The 12,884-nt window shown below is 43.2% G+C and overlaps 4 non-coding genes across 4 annotated transcripts; 2 read left to right on the forward strand and 2 right to left on the reverse strand.

Annotated features, from left to right (window-relative positions):
* The first annotated feature begins 3,141 nt into the window (after nucleotides 1-3,141).
* On the forward strand, nucleotides 3,142-3,214 carry trnak-cuu (transfer RNA lysine (anticodon CUU)). The gene has a single exon. It is a non-coding gene; the product is annotated as a tRNA-Lys (tRNA).
* A 78-nt stretch (nucleotides 3,215-3,292) lies between these two features.
* On the forward strand, nucleotides 3,293-3,376 carry trnal-cag (transfer RNA leucine (anticodon CAG)). The gene has a single exon. It is a non-coding gene; the product is annotated as a tRNA-Leu (tRNA).
* Nucleotides 3,377-5,873: 2,497 nt separating this feature from the next.
* On the reverse strand, nucleotides 5,874-5,946 carry trnav-aac (transfer RNA valine (anticodon AAC)). The gene has a single exon. It is a non-coding gene; the product is annotated as a tRNA-Val (tRNA).
* Nucleotides 5,947-6,386: 440 nt separating this feature from the next.
* trnan-guu (transfer RNA asparagine (anticodon GUU)) lies at nucleotides 6,387-6,460 on the reverse strand. The gene has a single exon. It is a non-coding gene; the product is annotated as a tRNA-Asn (tRNA).
* Nucleotides 6,461-12,884: the final 6,424 nt, after the last annotated feature.

Below are 12,884 nucleotides of genomic sequence, written 5' to 3' on the forward strand. Positions count from 1 at the left end.
AGGCACTGTGTCAATCTCACAATAGAGCAACATTAGCTACGAATTAAATACCAGATAGAAATCACACATGGTACCCGATTCAAAGGTACAGAATGAATCCCAATAATGTACCCCGAGATTCAAATTGAATATGAGCCCAGAACTCTCTCACACATGACTTTAATCCATGGAATATCCATTCGAAATGTGTATCATATGATACAAATTGCACACAAGTCCAAAACTCAGGCAGAGTATCAGATTGAGAAATATTGAAAGATAGTAAACCTGAGAGACAAATTAGATACCTGTTCAGAATGAACTCGTAGAATGAGATTTAAAGATAGAGTATCAATTCTATTAGTGCAGACTGAGATACACATTACATACCAGTCCAAAAATCTCATACAATATTAGACTGAAAGATACGGTATCAATTCCATTTCTACAGACTGATCTACACATTACATACCAATTCAAAAATGTCACCTTATCAGTTTTAAAGATACATTATCATCCACAACAGTACTCACAGAGATACAGATTTAATAGTACTCCAAAAAGCACACAAATAATCTGGTTAAAACCTCCAGCATCAAATCCGAAAGTATGTCCATATTTACCAATTAAACAAGGAGTAAAACTATTTAAACATTGAGATATAAAAGCTGCAATATTGAACACCATAATTTAATCTGAGAGAATAATTACGTACAGATACAGAATGAATCTCACATTCAGAGACAGTACCAGAGACACACAGACACAGAATGACTCCAACTCTCACAGATGCAGAACGAATCCCAAACTCACATACAGTACAAGAGACTGACAGACACACAGTTAATCCCACACTCACACACAGTGCCAGAGACTGACAGGTACAGTATGAATCCCACACTAACATGCAGTATGAGTAACTGCATATATAGGATGAATTCAACTCCCACATACAGTACTGGAGACTGTATATACAGAATGAATCCCACAATCACATGCAGTATGAGTAACTGCATATATAGGATGAATTCAACTCCCACATACAGTACTTGAGACTGTATATACAGAATGAGTCCCACAGTCACATGGAGTACCAGAGACTGACAGATACCGAAAGAATCCCACACTAACACACAGTTTTATATGAAGAATTAATCACAAACTCTCACACACACTGCTGACAAGATACAGAATCAATTCCAAACTCACACACAGTATCAGAGAGTGACAAGATACAGAATGAATCCCACATTCACACACAGTACCAGAGACTGACAGATACAGAATAAATCCCACACTCACACACAGTACCAGAGACTGACAGATACAGAATGAATCCCACACTCACACACAGTACCAGAGACTGACAGATACAGAATGAATCCCACACTCACACACAGTACCAGAGACTGACAGATACAGAATGAATCCCACACTCACACACAGTACCAGAGACTGACAAATACAGAATGAATCCCACACTCACACACAGCACCAGAGTCTGACAGATACAGAATGAATCCCACATTCACACACAGTACCAGAGACTGACAGATACAGAATAAATCCCACACTCACACAGTACCAGAGACTGACAGATACAGAATGAATCCCACACTCACACACAGTACCAGAGACTGACAGATACAGAATGAATCCCACACTCACACACAGTACCAGAGACTGACAGATACAGAATGAATCCCACACTCACACACAGTACCAGAGACTGACAGATACAGAATGAATCCCACACTCACACACAGTACCAGAGACTGACAAATACAGAATGAATCCCACACTCACACAAAGCACCAGAGTCTGACAGATACAGAATGAATCCCACATTCACACACAGTACCAGAGACTGACAGATACAGAATGAATCCCACACTCACACAGTACCAGAGACTGACAGATACAGAATGAATCCCACACTCACACACAGTACCAGAGACTGACAGATACAGAATGAATCCCACACTCACACACAGTACCAGAGACTGACAGATACAGAATGAATCCCACACTCACACACAGTACCAGAGACTGACAGATACAGAATGAATCCCACACTCACACACAGTACCAGAGACTGACAGATACAGAATGAATCCCACACTCACACACAGTACCAGAGACTGACAGATACAGAATGAATCCCACACTCACACACAGTACCAGAGACTGACAGATACAGAATGAATCCCACACTCACACACAGTACCAGAGACTGACAGATACAGAATGAATCCCACACTCACACACAGTGCCAGAGACTGTCGCAGCATGAAATGGTCCTTATCAAAGTCACAAATGATACCCTATGTGACTACCACCATGATAAACTATCCCTCCTCATCCTTCTCAAATACAATATCTCACCGTGCTGTTATGCTGTTAGTCTAGTTTCCTCTCTCTGCTCTTATTTGGAATGTGTTGCTTTTCTGTCTGACAACACTTGGTATCATCGTATTATGTTAGTCCACAAGAGGAGATCATTCGGCCCATCGTGCCTGTGCTGGGTCAAACACACGTATTCGTTCAAAATTCATTCAGAGATAGATTGAGTGCTTTGTTATCAGAAAATTGCCCGAACCCCCACAGTCTACAGTTTTCCTCCTCGCTATCAACGACACGGTCAATTTTTGTGTCACCGGCAAATTTCTTAATCATGCCCCCGACGTTTAAGTCCAAATTGTTAATGTTTTCCACAAAAAGCATTGGACCAAGTACGGAGCCCTGCAGCACCCAACTGGAAACAGTCTTCCAGCCACAAAAAACACCCGTCGACCATTACCCTTTGCTTCCTGCCACTGAGCCAATTTTGGCTCCAATAAGCCACATTCCCTTGGATCCTATGGGCCTTTACTTTTTTGACCAATTTGCCATGTGGGAATTTTTCAAAAGCCTTGCGAAAATCCATGTCGACTGCATCAATTGCGCTACCCTCATCGATCCTCCTTGTCACCTCCTCGAAAAATTCAATCAGGTTAGTCAGACACGACCTCCACTTAAAAAATCCATGCTGACTGTCCTTGATTCGTCCGTGCCTTTCGGAGTGACAGTTGATCCTGTCACTCAGAATTGATTCCAATAATTTGAAATGGAGTCTTTCTCCTGCTTGCTGCAATAATAGATAAGGCGGTGATGTACCATCAGGCCCGGCTAGCTCAGTCGGTAGAGCATGAGACTCTTAATCTCAGGGTCGTGGGTTCGAGCCCCACGTTGGGCGAGTATCATTTAAAACTTTTATGTTGCGTTCACTGGCCAACGGTGCAGAATTGATGCATAATGAAACGTTAAATTTGTAGTCAGGATGGCCGAGCGGTCTAAGGCGCTGCGTTCAGGTCGCAATCTCTTTCGGTAGGCGTGGGTTCGAATCCCTCTTCTGACATTGCTTATTTTTACGAAGACGTGAAAATATTTTATTTGTGGATTGGGCTGCAGCTGATTTTTAGACCAAGTTGATTTGCTCCTCCCACAAAAGCAACTGGCTTTGTCATGGAAATGTGACTTGAGAAGTTTCAAACGGTGATATGTTTGACATATTAATGACCTGGACAAAGAAATAGAACAGCAGTGGGAAACATTTAAAACGGTGATAAATAGAGTCCAGGAGAAATATATCCCACTAAAAAGCAAGAACAAACTAGCCAGAAATGACACACCAAGGATGAATAAAGAAACAAGGGCAAAATTTAAACTGAAGAAAAGGGCACACACTAGCCAATAAAGGAGAGAGGGGAATGTGATAAGACTGGGAAAGAAGTCTGAAGATCTATTGGAAAGGCAAAAAAGGAATATCAAAAAAAGCAAAGTATTCGAGACACATCAACAGCCAAAGAAAATTTAGGATAGGAATATTTGCACGAAGTGATTTTTAGGTAGTCGCCTTTAAATGTTTCAAAGGCGACTGCGAATTTATGATCGTCTGGCCATTTCACCAGCCGTGTTGAAAACAAAACATGTCTCTTAAGGGGAGTCTATAACGAGGGGGCATAGATTTAAGGTGAGAGGGGAGAGATACAAAAGGGTCCAGAGGGGCAATTTTTTCACTCAAAGGGTGGTGAGTGTCTGGAACGAGCTGCCAGAGGCAGTAGTAGAGGCGGGTACAATTTTGTCTTTTAAAAAGCATTTGGACAGTTACATGGGTAAGATGGGTATAGAGGGATATGGGCCAAGTGCAGGCAATTGGGACTAGCTTAGTGGTATAAACTGGGCGACATGGACATGTTGGGCCGAAGGGCCTGTTTCCATGTTGTAACTTCTATGATTCTATGATTCTATGATAATAGGGCCACTAAGGGAGACACACGACAAACTCACAGGCAATGACAGCGAAATGGCAGAAATATTAAATAATCACTTTGCTTCAGTATTTACCAGGGAGACTGGTATTGTGGGCATGACAGTAGAAGAAGAGATCAAAAAGATATGTAAAGACATTTAAGATCGAAAGGGGGAGATAATTGATAAACTAATCAATCTTAGAGAGGAAATTTCCTTTTAGGTGCCTAACCAGAGTTTCAAACCGCTCAGCCACGCTAATTTCCGTATTACTGTTCAGGAGCTTATTTCACAGGGACACGATTACTGCGCTCCATTTAGGGAGGCTCAGTGAAAGGCGGAAATTGATCTATTAATAGAATCATAGAATAAGATAGCGCCATTCAGCCCATCGTGCCAGTGCCAGCTCTCTGAAAGAGCTGTCCAGTTCGTCCCACTCGCCTGCTGTTTCCCCATAACCCTGAAAAAGTTTGATCCAAGCGTTTATCCAATTCCCTTTTGAAAACTGTGAGTTAAGAAAAACAATATTGAAAGGGGTGCTGGGGCCTCTGCAGCGTCGATGTGGAGTGTGTGATGATTGAAGTTATCAAGATGGTTGCTTTACACATGTTATGATGTGCAATCATCCTGAAATATCTTCAAAATCCAATACAAATTGAATTGCAAACCTGACGGACAAACACTGGAAAACAAGTCACGAGTGAACGCAAATCATCTCGGACCCGTTTTTAGCCTCACGGCACTTCAAATAAAGTGAAATAACTTTGCATTGAAAAGATTTGGAACTTGCATCTATGCCTTTATCTGTTCCATTTCTTAAAGTTGCTGGCGTCTGATGATGTACACGCCTCTGCTCGCTCTATTGAACAAGAAAGTAGGTGTTTGACGTTGACGGGACCTGTTGGTTATGAGCTCATCCTTTACATTGAGTGGGTTCGCGTCCTTTAAACGGCGTCAACTTTAGCCCAGCGGTGAACTTCGCAACAAACAAGTTCATCACCGTCTCACCGCGGGCACTGACTGACACGTTTATCGTTATTTCTTTCAGACCGAAATAAATAGGAACCGTGATTTTAAATTTGCACGAAGTGATTTTTAGGTAGTCGCCTTTAAATGTTTCAAAGGCGACTCCGAATTTATGATAGTCCGGCCATTTCACCAGCCGTGTTGAAAACAAAACATGTCTCTAACTTTCGCGTCTTTTTTCGAAAGGCAAAAAACATATTTCCCATGACCTCTGAAGGATGGACAAGTACATTTCAGAAAGCAGAAGCAAGTTCACCAGCCTTTTAATCCGGAGTCAGACCTTTGCGCGACGCACTCTGAAGACAGGCTCCTGGATGTTATTATATTTTTTGAATGTTTCTCAAACACCGTTTCATATATTGGTTGAATGGATGAGGCTTATCAAATCTCCGCCAGATCCCACCGGTAATGAGACAGTATTGGAAGCAGCCTTCACCCCCAATATCACGCTGGCATTCATCGCCTGCTCTCAGCGGACTGCATTAACAGGGCTTGGAGATATGGACTTTGTTCACATTTAATCAGCAATGTGAATCGTTAAATATTTAATCATTTTTAATGGGGACAACGTTTCAAAATATTTCCGCCCGGTTTCGAACCGGGGACTTTTCGCGTGTTAGGCGAACGTGATAACCACTACACTACGGAAACCTGACACCGCCAACCTCGTGATAGGGATATAACCCCTCAGCCAAACTAATTTCCGTATTACTGTCCAGGAGCTCATTTCACAGGGATACATTTCCTGCGCTGTATTTCGGAAGGCTGCAGAGAAGGATCGGTGGCGATGGTCAGGCAGGGAATCCCAGAGCATCGCGCCGACACAAACATTTCACTGTTTTTTTTTCATGTGCCTGATATCCGACGGCAGTGTAAATTATGGCGAATCAGGCATGCTCAGATGACATTGTTCACAGAGTGTTTTCTTGCAGCCAAATCACACATGAGAAAACTTGAAATGAGATTAAGAGATCGGAGCCATTTAAAGTGCTCCCAGTTACTGCTGATCAGGAATTGAAACATGGCACCGGCTTCAGTGCTATCAGAATGAGGCAATGAATCCAAAAGTGGGACGAAAAAGGTGCAATTTTCGTCCCTGGGTGGGCTCGAACCACCAACCTTTCGGTTAACAGCAGAACGCGCTAACCAATTGCGCCACAGAGACCGTCTGGTCCTTTTTCTTGCAAGATACACTAAAGCAGCGTGTCACCGAGCCAAAGTTACATGTTGCAGCCACAGAAATGCAATTATCCACTATCAGTGTTACTTTTCCAGAAATAAAGGATGGGACATTGTTTGTGGAAACATGGGAACGGTCTGGTCTCGCTCACAGCGTCGATATCACCGACAACCAGCTCTCCTGCAACCGGCGCGCCCACCGGTGCTTTGTCTGTTGGTTCGTTGCACTGTGGGAGATCCTTCGCCACACTGACTGCAGCGGTTTAAAAAGCCGGCTCACCACCACCTTCTCAAGGGCTTTTTGGGATGGGCAATAAATGCCGGCCTCGCCAGCAACGCCCACATCCCATGAACGAATAAAAAGAAAATATTCTGAGCGTCCTGATGCTGATGTCAGGTTTTGATCCCTGATCTGCAGTAACTGGGAGCTGAAATATTAATTGTACCGAATGCAAACACTCCCTGATATATTTAACACTCTTACATGCCTTCCCTGCTGGCCTCGTCGTTCGGCTTCGGTGTTTTCATCACGGCGGCCTGGGTTGGGAATATGCTGTTACAAAAAAGAATTGCCAATTTTGTCGAATCACAGCAAACTTACGGCACAAAAGCAAGCCATTCGGCCCATCCTGTCCGCACCGGCCGGAAATGAGCTACCCAGCCGAATGCCACTTTCCAGCACTCGGTCTTTAACCTTGTGGGTTACGCCACTTCAAGTGCATATCCAAGTATTTTTTTAAATGTCACGACGGATTCTGCCTCGACCACCCAGTCAGGCAGTGAGTTCCAGACCCCTACCACCCTCTGGGTGAAAAAAATTCTCCTCAGCTCCCCTTAAATCCTTCCACCAATCATTTAAAATCTATGCCTCCAAGTTATTAACCTCCCTGCTAAGGTAAATAGGTCCTTCGCCTCCACTCTGTCTGGGCCCTTCATAATTTTGTACACCTCAATTAAATCACCACTCAGCCTCCTCTGTTCCAAAGAAAACAACCCCTGACTATCCAATCTTTCCTCACAGCCAAAATTCTCCAGCCATGGCAACCTCCTCGTAAATCTCCTCTGTACCCTCTCTAGTGCAATCGCAGCTTTTTTGACCAGTCTGTCATTTGGGACCTTGTAAAAGCCTTGCTAAAATCCATGTAGACGACATCAAAGTACTCCAGGTGTGTTCTCACCAAAGCCCTATTTAATTGCAGCAAGACTTCCTTACTCTTATACTCCAACCTCCTTTCAAAAAGGCCAAAATACCATTTTTCTTCCTAATTGATTGCTGTTCCTGCATGTTAACTTTCTGTGATTTGTTTACAAGTTCACCAAACTCCCTCTGAATACCGACATTTATTGGACTCTCACCTTTTAAAAAATATTCTGCTTTTCTATTCTTCCTACCAAAGTGGACAATTTCACATTTTCCCACTTTATCCTCCAACTGCCACCTTCTTACCCAATCACTTAACCTGTCGACCTCCCTTTGCGTCCTCCTCACGGCTTACTTTCCAACCGACCTTTGTATCATCAGCAAACTTAGATACATTGCACTCGGTCCCCTCATCTCAGTCATTAATATAGATTGTAAACAGCAATTGCAACTTAAATTGTCCGCCCAGGATCGAAAGCAGGGCCGTTCGCGTGTAAAGCGAACTGGTAACCGCTGCTGACTTATACTGGGCAGAGGGGAACTGACCAGTCACCTCTCTCTGCTCTGATTGGGACATTTTTACTTCTCTTTAAACAACATCTCTCCTGTCCCACACTAAAATCATGGACCAGAATCATAGACTATTACAGCACAGAAGGAGGCCATTCGGCCGTGTTGCCGTGCCTACTCTTTGAAAGAGCTGTCCAATTTAGTCCAAAAAACCCAGCCTTTTCCCCGTAACCTTGCAAATCAGTTCTCTTCAAGTACCTGTCCAATTGCCTTTTGAAAGTTCCTATGAAAGCTGCTTCCACCACCCTTTCAGGGAGTGGCTACCAGATCGGAACAACCCTCTGTGTGAAAAAAAAAATCTCCTCATTTCCCCTCTAGTCCTAAAAGCTCACAATCCTTCTCCACGGATGCCTTTTTACTAACATTTCATTCATCAAAACCAAACAAGATACTCTGGAAAATGTCTTCATTTTCAAGTAATTAATGTTCCGAAGGAGCTCCCTAATTTCCCTCCCCTTTATGAATCAGATCATTCTCATCCGGATCTTTTTCCACATGAACCGGCCTCCCCTCCCAGGGGCTGAGTTCAGAATCTTCGAAGGATACAGCTCAGAAGCAGGCCATTCGGGCCATCGCGCCCGTGCCTTATCCAACAAACCATGTACCAGATTCTCCTGAATTCCAGGGTGTGGAACGAAAGCGAACAACAAAAGCCCTGACATTCGACCGTGGAGGTACAGGCAATTCTGTGACAAACCGGTTTGTCTTTTTCCCGGTTTTTCCCTGTCTATCTGACTGCGTTTATCTCTGTGTGTGTGGAGCTGCAGGCTGATTTTGAATTCATAAGTGTGTTTGTGTATGTTTCGTGCAATAAATAAATGAGTGAATCAGACGCTTCTCTCCCTGACACTGGGGAACTAGTGAGGCAGAATTCAGAGCAGGGTTCTGTTTATTGTGAAAAAGGGAATGCAATATGAATTCCGGAATTATTCAGAATTCTACCAGCGCTAAAACCAAATGCGACCCCCGCCGTGATTTAAATACGCAGCTTTCTGATTTAGATTCAGACGCGCTAACGTTGCGCTACGAGGTCTGATGGTAGCGATCGGGTTATTTACCTTTATGAAAGTTTCTCATGCACCATTTCATTTATTTCAGATTTCCAAATCCCGCCCACTCCCACCGGGTATCAGGCAGCCTCAGAAGCAGCCTTCACCTGTCCGCGGCAGCATGACTGCAGCAAATCTAATGACACACACCCGGAACCCAGAATCATCACATCACAGGAAAGGAACTGCTCAAAATACATAACAGGACCGGCAGCATCTGAAAAAACGCTGAGACTTTCGGTGTTTGGACTTTGTTCAGGACTGCGAACAGGACGGTGTGAAAATTTAAACAATGGATGTGCATAAATGGATGTCATGCTTCTTTATAAATTGAGTGTTTAAGTTATGTGTGCCATTTATAAATTTATTTTGATTATTTTTACAATATGATATATCTTGTTATAAATATATATGATTGCACCTGTGACACTTATAAATACATTTGGGTGTAACTGCTTGGTGGTTATCATTATATCTCTGTGTATCTGTGTTATGTATTTGTGTGTAATGAAAAGTAAGACATAGAGAAATAAATATCCAGAAAATACATTTACAATATATACCCCACAAAAAAGGAATAACTAAAAGATATATCTAAATAGATTTGTAAGCAGCAGTCATGAAATGCATTTACATCTTACAAATCAGAAATATATTTTCAATCTAACACGGCTGCAGCCCAATATATTTATAACCATCTGTTGACAATGTATAAGTCGGGTTTATGGTTATCGAGTGGTTAGAATTCGGCGCTTTCAGCACTATGGCCCGGGTTTGATTCCCGGTCAGCGCATTTGTTTTTACAAAACAGTTCACTTAATGACGCAAAATTATACAAGTCTCTTAGATGATTCTTTCAATTACCATTAATAAACCCACAACTTTCTGGTTCACACTGAACGAAATGCTAACAAGTTTGCCGAGTAAATGTCGAAACGACGCGAACTTCTCTGACTTTCATCCCTTCTCATTTTACGCACTTTATTTTTGGAGTCTGCTTCAAAGTGTTCAGTGGTGATGAGACGAGGAATCTGGTGCAGCCGTTGTTGAATGTGAAAGGATTGCAGCCCAATTTACACGAGAGAAAGCTCGTGCCTGGAGGTTTGTGAGGAGCAAGTTCCAGCAAATTGTTTCTGTCCCGGGATTAAACCGGGAGTTTTTCGCGTGTGACGCCAACATGATAACCATTACACCACGAAAACAACTATTTAGTCCAGCCCAGGTCAGATGGAAGTGTTAAGGGAGAAAGTGAACTGCTGACTCCCACTTCTGGGGGATGTCCCAAAGCGCTTCATAGAGGTGTAATCAAAAACATGGAATCATGGAATCGCAGGAGTCCATTCGGCCCATCGTGCGTTGGCCAGCTCTTTAAAATAAATGGTGCAATTTTAAAGGGGGTGCAGGAACAGAGAGACCTGAGGGTATACGTACACAAATCTTTGAAGGTGGCAGGACAAGTTGAAGAGATTGTAAACGAAAACGTATTCGGAATCGTTGACTTTATTAATAGAGGCATAGAGTACAAAAGCAAGGAACTTATGCTGAACCTTTATAAATCACTGGTTAGACCCCAGCTGGCCATCACACAATTCTGCACACCACACTTTAGGAAGGATGTCAAGGCCTTGGAGAGGGTGCAGAGGTGATTTACTAGAATGGTGCCAGGGATGAGGGATTGCAGTGAGGTGGAGAGACTGGAGAAGCTGGGGTTGTTCTCCTTAGAGCAGAGACGGTTAAGGGGAAATTTAACAGGGGTCTTCAAAATCATGAACGGTTTTGATAGAATAAATAAGGAGAAACTATTTCCAGTGCCAGAAAGAATGGTAACCAGAGGACACAGATTTAAGGTAATTGGCAACAGAGGTGAGATGAGGAGAATGTTATTACGCAGCGAGTTGTCATGATCTGGAATGCACTGCCTGAAAGGGTGGTGGAAACAGATTCAATAATAACATTCAAAGGGGAACTGGATAAATACTTGAAGGGGAAAATTTTGCAGGGCTATGGGGAAAGGGAAGGGGAGCGGGTCTAATTGGATAGCTCTTTCAAAGAGTTGGCGCAGGCACGATGGACCGAATGGCCTCCTTCTGTGATGTTTCCATGCTGTGATTCTATGTTATGGAGGATTTTCTGATGCAGTGGATATTCGGGGCAGAGGACCAAGTGGGGATTGAGCTCGACGGCAAGTGTATACAGTTCGTTCAAAGGACTGAAGCCGATGGTTTCATTCCTCCCGTCGTTTAGCAGCAGGAAATTACTCGGCCATGCAGGCGACTTTTTTTGTCTTCATTCATGGGATGTGGGTGTCAATGGCGAGGTCAGCATTTATTGCCCATCCCTAATTGCTCTTGAGAAGGTGCTGGTGAGCCGCCTTCGTGAACTGCACCTTTCATTGACTGTGTCATTGACATTTTCTGGATAGAGAGAAACTATTTCCGCTGGTTGGGGATTCTAGGACTTGGGGGCACAGTCCAAAAATTAGAGCTACATCTTTCAGGAGTGAGATTTGAAAACATTTCCACACACAAAGGATGGAACAAGTTTGGAACTCTCTTTCCCTAACGGCAATTGATGTTTGCTTAATTGCAAATTTTAAATCTGAGATCGATAGCTTTTTGCCAAAAGAACGTATGAAGGGATAAGGGCCAAAGGCAGGTATATGGAGTTCGATCACAGTTCAGCCATGATCTTATCAAATGGCGGAGCGGACTCGAGGGGCTGAATGGCTTACTCTAATTCCGATGGTACATTTCCCCAAGTGTCTGCTCTCTCCATAGTTGCGACCTTGTGTTTAAAGCATATTTTCGTTTAAAGGTTGGTTTAGGGATGAGCCGGTGGGCGTCAAAACGTGCCGTGGATCGAGACCGGGTTGGTTATTGCGGGAAGAGCAAATCAACTGGGCCGAAAAATCAACTGCAGCTCAAGCAAGAAATAAAATAGGAGTTAAAGTAACCAATGTCGGAAGTGGGAAGGAGACTGCGACCTGAAAGCAGTGCCTTAGACCGCTCGGCCATCCTGACGGATAAATAGCACTTTGCCTCGCCACCCTTTCCACATTGAGACCCCCCCGGAGAAAGGTTCATTCACTCGAGTGCTTGGTGATATAAATGATGCTGGAAAGGCTCGGTGAGCGGGATGCCACCTCCCCGGGTTTTCCTGAGCCTATTGTACTTTATTCCTATTTAATGACGGGAATATTCGCAATCAGTAGCCAAAAAGGATTAAAAGCTGAATCACAGAGAAATGGAAATCCTCGTTAAATCTGATAATGCTGTAAGTAAAACTCGCTGGTGGTCCAGTGGTTAAGATTCGCCGCTTTTACCACTGCGGCCGGGGTGCGATTTCCAGCCAGAAGAGCAACTTTTGAACACTTGTTATATTAATCGCATGGAAGAAAAAAAAACAATATTTTTGTTATTCACCATTAATTAACCGATAACGTTATTTTGCAGAATGAAAGGCCACTGAGGGATGTTGGAAAAGTTTAATAATGTCTTTTGTGCGATGAACTTTTTATTCCTTCTCATTTTACACACTGTATTTTGAAGGGCTCCGTTTAAAATGTTCAGTGCTCGTGAGACCACGAATTTGTGTCGAACTGAACAAAACAGGCTCTTTCACAGAGGACAGAAAAATCTGCCCCAAAATAA

This window comes from Heptranchias perlo, unplaced genomic scaffold (assembly GCF_035084215.1).
Source record: "Heptranchias perlo isolate sHepPer1 unplaced genomic scaffold, sHepPer1.hap1 HAP1_SCAFFOLD_181, whole genome shotgun sequence".
NCBI lineage: Eukaryota > Metazoa > Chordata > Chondrichthyes > Hexanchiformes > Hexanchidae > Heptranchias > Heptranchias perlo.